The sequence below is a fragment of the Salvelinus sp. IW2-2015 genome, linkage group LG36 (assembly GCF_002910315.2).
Source record: "Salvelinus sp. IW2-2015 linkage group LG36, ASM291031v2, whole genome shotgun sequence".
Taxonomy (NCBI): domain Eukaryota; kingdom Metazoa; phylum Chordata; class Actinopteri; order Salmoniformes; family Salmonidae; genus Salvelinus; species Salvelinus sp. IW2-2015.
In genome coordinates, this window is record NC_036875.1 from 27277378 (window position 1) to 27285613 (window position 8236).

At 49.2% G+C, this 8236-nt stretch overlaps 2 pseudogenes; both read left to right on the top strand.

Moving 5' to 3' along the window:
• Positions 1-2984: 2984 nt before the first annotated feature.
• On the top strand, positions 2985-3151 carry LOC111959985 (U2 spliceosomal RNA; annotated as a pseudogene).
• Positions 3152-3767: 616 nt separating this feature from the next.
• LOC111959983 (U1 spliceosomal RNA) lies at positions 3768-3940 on the top strand (annotated as a pseudogene).
• Positions 3941-8236: the final 4296 nt, after the last annotated feature.

An 8236-nucleotide genomic window follows, 5' to 3' on the forward strand; every position in this document is an offset into this window, starting at 1 on the left:
TTATTAAAGTGACTAGTGTTCCATTATTAAAGTGACTAGTGTTCCATTATTAAAGTGACTAGTGTTCCATTATTAAAGTGACCAGTAATTCCATGTCTATGTATATAGGGCAGCAGCCTCTAAATTGCAGGGTAACCAGGTGGTAGCTCACTAGTGATGGCTATTTAACCTTCTGATGGCATTGAGATAGAAGCTGTCTCTCGGTCCCAGCTTTGATGCACCTGTACTGACCTCGCCTTCTGGATGGTAGCCGGGTGAACAGGCTGTGGCTCAGGTGGTTGATGTCCTTGATGAACTTGATGAAATGCTAAATGGGGTGCCAGAGAAGCCATCCCCGTTCTTGCCAACTCGAGCGGATGTCGGGGGTCAGGTGGGTTTGAAGGAGAAGTCCTCAATGGTGTCGGAAGTAACCCCGGAAACCCAGATGAACACAGGCCCGACATCCGCCACCCAGCAGCCGGTGGAAGATGAGGTTGGTGGCGGGACGGACAGGCTGTGCTCATCCCTCGACAAGGATGCGTTCGGGGTCCTCGTTGGGGAGATGAGGGCGATGATTGAGGACCTTCAAGCTTAGCAGACCAGGAAGGCAGAGTGGGAATCCATCTCGCCCCTGTTGCTTTCTCCGAGACAGAAGAGTTCGGTGGTGGGCGGAGGAAATATAAGTGGTTTTCCCTTGAGCTGGCTGAGGGCCAGAGTGGACTGGGAGGAATAGGGGAGGGTTTGGGCTTGTGAGCAATGGGGTGGAAAGACAGTGCAGCTGAGGTGGCCTCCATGTCCTCGCAGCCTCTCACTCTCTTTTATGAACGTGGTCCTGTTGACCCCTGCGCTGTGTCTGCCAACTGGGGATGGGGTGTCTCAGGATAGTTCTGGAATGCCGGGACACCCCATCCCCAACCCCTTCCCTGCGTCTTGGGGTTCTCAGGAGGAAGGGGTTGGGAAAGTTGGGGAGATGTCTGCAGCTGCTGGCCCGACACCCTCGTCTGATGAGGACCTTTACCCATCGGTCGGAGTAAGTACTTGAAATCTCTGTTACTGTTTGACCTTTTCTTTAATTTCGTTTTTTGATCATGACAAACATTCAAATTATGATGATGAATGTTCGGGGTCTAAGAGAGGCTATTTAGAGAACTGCTGTCTTTAGTTTTACTTTTTGTTTTTTATAGGAGGTACATTTAATAAGGGATGGGGGAAGTAAAGAAATATAAGAAAGAATGGGGAAAAGGGAAGTCTGTGTGGAGTTGTGGGGGGGGGGCTTCGGCCACAGAGGGCGCCGGAAAGAAGGGTGTTTATTATTGGGTTTTGTAAGAGGAAGGTGAGGGAGGAGAGCAGGGTGGTGGGGCGTCTTCAACCGTTACTCGATCTCGAGTACGAGGCTGGCAACCTCTGAGGTTCGATGGACCTTGAACGTGCTACCACCCTCAAGGCTCAGCTTAGGGAGGTGCACGAGAGGAAGGCCCGTCCTTTCCTGCTGCGTGCACATCATGAGTTTGTAGAACATAATGAGACCTGCTCTGCAGTAATATTTTAATTGGTTAGGGAAAAGCAGGTAAGACAGGTGTTTTATGGGGTGAGGGATGGACATGGTAGGGTAGTTAGGGAACCGGAGCATATGGTCAGGGTAGCAACTCACCATTTCCGTGGGATTTTCCAGGAGAGGGTAGTAGAGGAAGGGCAGGGTCCTGTGTTTTTAGAACACTTGTTCCGGCATGTTCCGGAGGACATTAAACAGGCTATGGAGGCCTCAATCTCAATAGAGGAGGTGGAGAGTGCCCTCAAGAGGATGGGGAAGGTGCCCGAGATGGGCCCCTTCCCCTAGGGTATACTTGGACCGGTGGTTCTCAATGTCTTGACGGCGGTTCTCGAGACTGGAGCCACGGGCTGGTTGATGGCCGATAATGTGTATTGATTACAAGATACTAGTTAAGGTCATGGCAGACCGTTTGCGCACAGCCCTTCCTTACATTGTTCACGAAGGGGGAAGGGTCAATCTATTAGGTGGAACCTCCAGCTGATCAGGGACTCCATCGCCATCGTTTGAGGACAGAAGTCTACCTCTGATGGTAACGGCGCTTGATCAGGCCAAGGCTTTTGATCGCGCCAGTAGGAGTTTTATTTTCAAAGTTTTAGGTAAGTTAGGGTTTAATGATTGCTTTGTTATACGGATTAGGACTTAGTATGTGGGAGCGGGGTGCCAGGTGAGCATAAATAGCCACCTGGATGAGGTGTTTGGCCTCTCTTCAGGGGTCAGGCAGGGCTGCCCGCTCTCGGCACTCCTCTTTGTGCTCTATATGGAGCTCCTGGGCACGGCCATTAGGGCTTGCTGGTCCCTGGAAGCAGCAGTTCGCATGTCAAATTGGTAGTGCCCGAGGGACTACCTCTCTGTAACAGGTCCATGAGGATTCTTGGAGACCTCCGGCTTTGCAACACTGAACTGGAACATGGGTTTAGCAGCGGTACAGAGGAAGCTGGCAGTGTCTTTTCTTGGGCAAGGTCATAGTCCTGATCATGGATGGGGGGGGGGTTAAGTAGGGACCGTTTTAAAAGGGCTGTGGGACGCAAGGCAGGGATTGGTTAAGTCTGGGGCAGACTGGGGGGTGGAGGAAATAGTAAGGTGAGTGGAGGGGGAGGTTAAGGAGGGAGGAGAGGAAGTGGGGCCACCATGCCGCCTTCGAGTGGTGGAAAGGGGGGCTGGGGCTGGTTATGTAGGTGACTAAGGTTTAGAAAGTAGGTTTTATAGGTCGTGTGGGTTTTGTGTGTGTGGGCACATAGAAAGAGGCCTCCATACCATGGTTGGCCAAGTGCAGGGTAAAGTTTTTTATCCTTAACTGGTTTAAATGCGCCCAGGACTGTTTATTGATATTTTGTGATTTTGTTGGCTGCAGCCCCCTGCAAAAGAATGGGGGATGGGCGTTGGTTGTCTTTCCTTTTTATGGTTATTGACGTGTGAACTGTTCACCCTTGTAAGTGATTGAATAAGTAGAATAAAAGCTTTGAATCATCTGTTCTTAATAGTTTAATGTCTGGTACGTCCTCTATCTGGGGACCATATATTAAATAGATTTTTGGAATAGGGAGATGGAATAGGGGCTTGCGCCGTCCACTCCACACATCGACCTGGTATTGCAGTACCTCCAGGAATGGTGCCCCCCCCCCCACCCAACGTTGTCAAAAGAAATACAGTTTCATCTTGAGTCGGATTTCATGTGCTTTCTTTGCTTAGTTACTGCTGAAAAGTGATGAGATTTTGTGAAACTGTCGGCCTACAGATATTTTTATTGCAACAGTGAAACACGAGATTGGGCAACAAAGCCTACGATTCACAAAATACAACCAGCTAAAATGGTTAAAAAGTACTATCAGCTAAGGTAGGTCAAAACAACCACGTATCACAGTCAGGCTATTTGGACTGTGGTTTCAGTATATGCATGGTTTATGTATAAATTTGTGAAACAGTTACTATTAACCCAAGCTTTTTACTGTAGCCTACTTCTCTGTCTTGTTGTGGATGATGTAGTAGACTACTGAGTCTCTCTCCACCATTTACATTTTAGTAGACATGCTTATCCAGAGCAACCTGCAGGAGTAATTAGGGTAAAGTGCCTTGCTCAAGGTCACATTGAAAGATTTTTCACCTCGTCTACTCAGGGATTAGAACCAGCGACCTTTCGGTTACTGGGTTATGTCTTAAACCCTAATCGATTTGGTATTATCAGGCAGCCAAAGTGGTAACGTTTGCACTCGAATGACTCCACCTCCACGCAGAACTCATACTTACCTGGCAAGGGAGACACCATGATCAAGAAGGCGGTTCACCCAGCGCGAGGCTCTGCCATTACACTACGGCTGTGCTGACCCCTGCCAATCTCCCAAATGTGGAAATCTCGATTGCATCATTTCTGGTAGTGGAGGACTACCAGAACTGTGTTTGCGCTTTCCCCTGATCATTTGTGACCCCCCCAAAAAAGGATAATCTAGTGGTAGTGCCATGATAGTTTGGGCTAGTACAGGCCCGGCGCCACGAGGGTGCAAAAGGGGGCATTGCCCCCTTAGTTGGAATATTGTGCCCCCTCAGTTTTGTATACCTATTCTGTCCCACAATTTGCCCCCTCTGTCATGCCCAACTGATTTGTTGAGTATGCTTCATTCATGCAACTCCCTTGCATGTATCATACGGCATGCACATTTTACCAGCCTTCACGGTAGAAGGGCGGGATCAATTTGACCGTTTAGGTTTACTTTCAAAGCTACGGAGAGAAAAGAAGTTGCAGCGCGCAGCTGGAATGTAGCTAATGTTAACAGTTAGGTAGGTAGCTGATAGCATGATGGATATTAGAAAGTGGCTTCGCCAGGGCACAACGGCAGCATCGGATAAAAGCGGCGGGGAAGGGGAGAAGCCTGCCACAGAGGCCAAGGCCGCTGAGCCGACGCTAACCACAGAGGCCAAGGCCGCTGAGCCGACGCTAACCACAGAGGCCAAGGCCGCTGAGCCGACGCTAATCACAGAGGCCAAGGCCGCTGAGCCGACGCTAATCACAGAGGCCAAGGCCGCTGAGCCGACGCTAACCACAGAGGCCAAGGCCGTCGAGCCGACGCTAATCACAGAGGCCAAGGCCGTCGAGCCGACGCTAATCACAGAGGCCAAGGCCGTCGAGCCGACGCTAATCACAGAGGCCAAGGCCGTCGAGCCCAGCACCAAAGGTGCCTTTGTGGCACCTCTGTGCTCCGGGCATGTGCTGACCAACTGGCAGGTGTCTTCACTGACATTTTCAACATGTCCCTGACCGAGTATGTAATACCAACATGTTTCAAGCAGACCACCATAGTCCCTGTGCCCAAGAACACGAAGGTAACCTGCCTAAATGACTACAGACCCGTAGCACTCACGTCCGTAGCCATGAAGTGCTTTGAAAGGCTGGTAATGGCACACATCAACACCATTATCCCAGAAACCCTAGACTCACTCCAATTTGCATACCGCCCAAACAGATCCACAGATGATGCAATCTCTATTGCACTCCACACTGCCCTTTCCCACCTGGACAAAAAGAACGCCTATGTGAGAATGCTATTCATTGACTACAGCTCAGCGTTCAACACCATAGTACCCTCAAAGGTCAACACCATAGTACCCTCAAAGCCGCCCCTGTCACGCCCTGGCCATAGAGAGGTTTTTATTCTCTATTTTGGTTAGGCCAGGGTGTGACGAGGATGGGCATTCTAGTTTCTTTATTTCTATGTTTTCTATTTCGTTGTGTTTGGCCGGGTGTGGTTCTCAATCAGAGGCAGCTGTCTATCGTTGTCTCTGATTGAGAATCATACTTAGGTAGCCTTTTTCCCACCTGGGTTTGTGGGTAGTTGTTTTCTGTTTAGTTTAGTTACCTTACAGAACTGTTAGTTTGTCTCTTTGTTATTTTTGTTCAAGTGTTCTAATTTATTAAAATATTATAAACACGTGCTGCGCTTTGGTCCACTCCTTCTTCATCAGACGAGCGTTACAGCCCCCCAGGTGGTGAGGGTAGGTAGCAATACATCTGCCATGCTGATTTTCAACACTGGAGTCCCCCAGGGGTGCGTTCTCAGTCCCCTCCTGTACTCCCTGTTCACCCACGACTGCATGGCCAGGCACGACTCCAACACCATCATTAAGTTTGCAGACGACACAACAGTGGTAAGCTCCCGCGCTCAGGTCTGTTCAACGCTGGTCCGACCAATCTGATTCCACGCTTCAAGACTGCTTCGATCACGTGGATTGGGATATGTTCCGCATTGCGTCCAACAACAACATTGACGAATACGCTGATTCGGTGAGCGAGTTCATTAGGAAGTGCATTGACGATGTCGTACCCACAGCAACGATTAAAACATTCCCAAACCAGAAACCGTGGATTGATGGCAGCATTCGCGTGAAACTGAAAGCGCGAACCACTGCTTTTAACCAGGGCAAGGTGACCGGAAACATGACCGAATACAAAACAGTGTGCTATTCCCTCCGGAGGCAATCAAACAAGCTAAGTCCCAGTATAGAGACAAAGTATAGTCGCAATTCAACAGCTCAGACACAAGAGGTATGTGGCAGGGTCTACAGTCAATCACGGATTACAAAAAGAAAACCAGCCCGTCGCGGACCAGGATGTCTTGCTCCCAGACAGACTAAATAACTTTTTTGCTCGCTTTGAGACAATACAGTGCCACTGACATGGCCCCGCTACCAAAACCTGCGGGCTCTCCTTCACTGCAGCCAGGTGAGTAAAACATTTAAACGTGTAACCTCGCAAGGCTGCAGGCCCAGACGGCATTCCCAGCTGCGTCCTCAGAGCATGCGCAGACCAGGTGGCTGGTGTGTTTAAGGACATATTCAATCAATCCTTATCCCAGTCTGCTGTTCCCACATGCTTCAAGAGGCCACCATTGTTCCTGTTCCAAGAAAGCTAAGGTAACTGAGCTAAACGACTACCGCCCCGTAGCGCTCACTTCCGTCATCATGAAGTGCTTTGAGAGACTAGTCAAGGACCATATCACCTCCACCCTACCTGACACCCTAGACCCACTCCAATTTGCTTACCGACCCAATAGGTCCACAGACGACGCAATCGCAACCACACTGCACACTGCCCTAACCCATCTGGACAAGAGGATAACCTATGTGAGAATGCTGTTCATGACTACAGCTCAGCATTTAACACCATAGTACCCTCCAAACTCGTCATTAGCTCGAGACCCTGGGTCTCGACCCGCCTGGGTCCTGGACTTCCTGACGGGCGCCCCCAGGTGGTGAGGGTAGGTAACAACATCTCCACGCCGCTGATCCTCAACACTGGGGCCCCACAAGGTGGCGTTCTGAGCCTCTCCTGTACTCCCTGTTCACCACAGAGACTGCGTGGCCATGCACGCCTCCAACTCAATCATCAAGTTTGCGGACGACACTACAGTGGTAGGCTTGATTACCAACAACGACGAGACGGCCTACAGGGAGGAGGTGAGGCCTCGGAGTGTGGTGTCAGGAAATAACCTCACACTCAACGTCAACAAAACAAAGGATATGATTGTGGACTTCAGGAAACGCAGAGGGAGCACCCCCCTATTCACATCGACGGAAACAGTAGTGGAGAAGGTGGAAAGTTTTAAGTTCCTCGGTGTACACATCACGGACAAACTGAATTGGTCCACCCACACAGACAGCGTTGTGAAGAAGGCGCAGCAAGAGCCTCTTCAACCTCAGGAGGCTGAGAATTCGGCTTGTCACCAAAAGCACTCACAAACTTCTACAGATGCACAATCGAGAGCATCCTGTCGGGCTGTATACCGCCTGGTACGACAACTGCTCCACCCACCACCGTAAGGCTCTCCCGAGGGTAGTGAGGTCTGCACAACGCAATCACCGGGGGCAAACTACCTGCCTCCAGGACACCTACACCACCGATGTCACAGGAAGGCCATAAAAGATCATCAAGGACAACAACCACCCGAGCACTGCCTGTTCACCCGCTATCATCCAGAAGGCGAGGTCAGTACAGGTGCATCAAAGCAGGGACCGAGAGACTGAAAAACAGCTTCTATCTCAAGGCCATCAGACTGTTAAACGCCACCACTAACATTTAGTGGCCGCTGCCAACATACTGACTCAACTCCAGCCACTTTAATAATGGGAATTGATGGAAATTATGTAAAAATGTATCACTAGCCACTTTAACAATGCCACTTAATATAATGTTTACATACCCTACATTACTCATCTCATATGTATATGTATATGTATATACTGTACTGTATATCATCCACTGCATCTTGCCATCTTTATGTAATACATGTATCACTAGCCACTTTAAACTATGCCACTTTATGTTTACATACCCTACATTACTCATCTCAATATGTATAGGCTGTACACTATACCATCTACTGCATCTTGCCTATGCGTTCTGTACCATCACTCATTCATATATCTTTATGTACATTTCTTTATCCCTTTACACTTGTGTGTATAAGGTAGTAGTTGTGGAATTGTTAGGTTAGATTACTTGTTGGTTATTACTGCTATGTTCGGAACTAGAAGCACAAGCATTTCGCTACACTCGCATTAACATCTGCTAACCAGTGTTGTGACAAATAAATTTGATTTGATTTGGTAGGCCTGATCACCGACAATGACGAGACAGCCTATAGGGAGGAGGTCAGAGACCTGGCCGGGTGGTGCCAGAATAACAACCTATCCCTCAACGTGACAAGACTAAGGAGA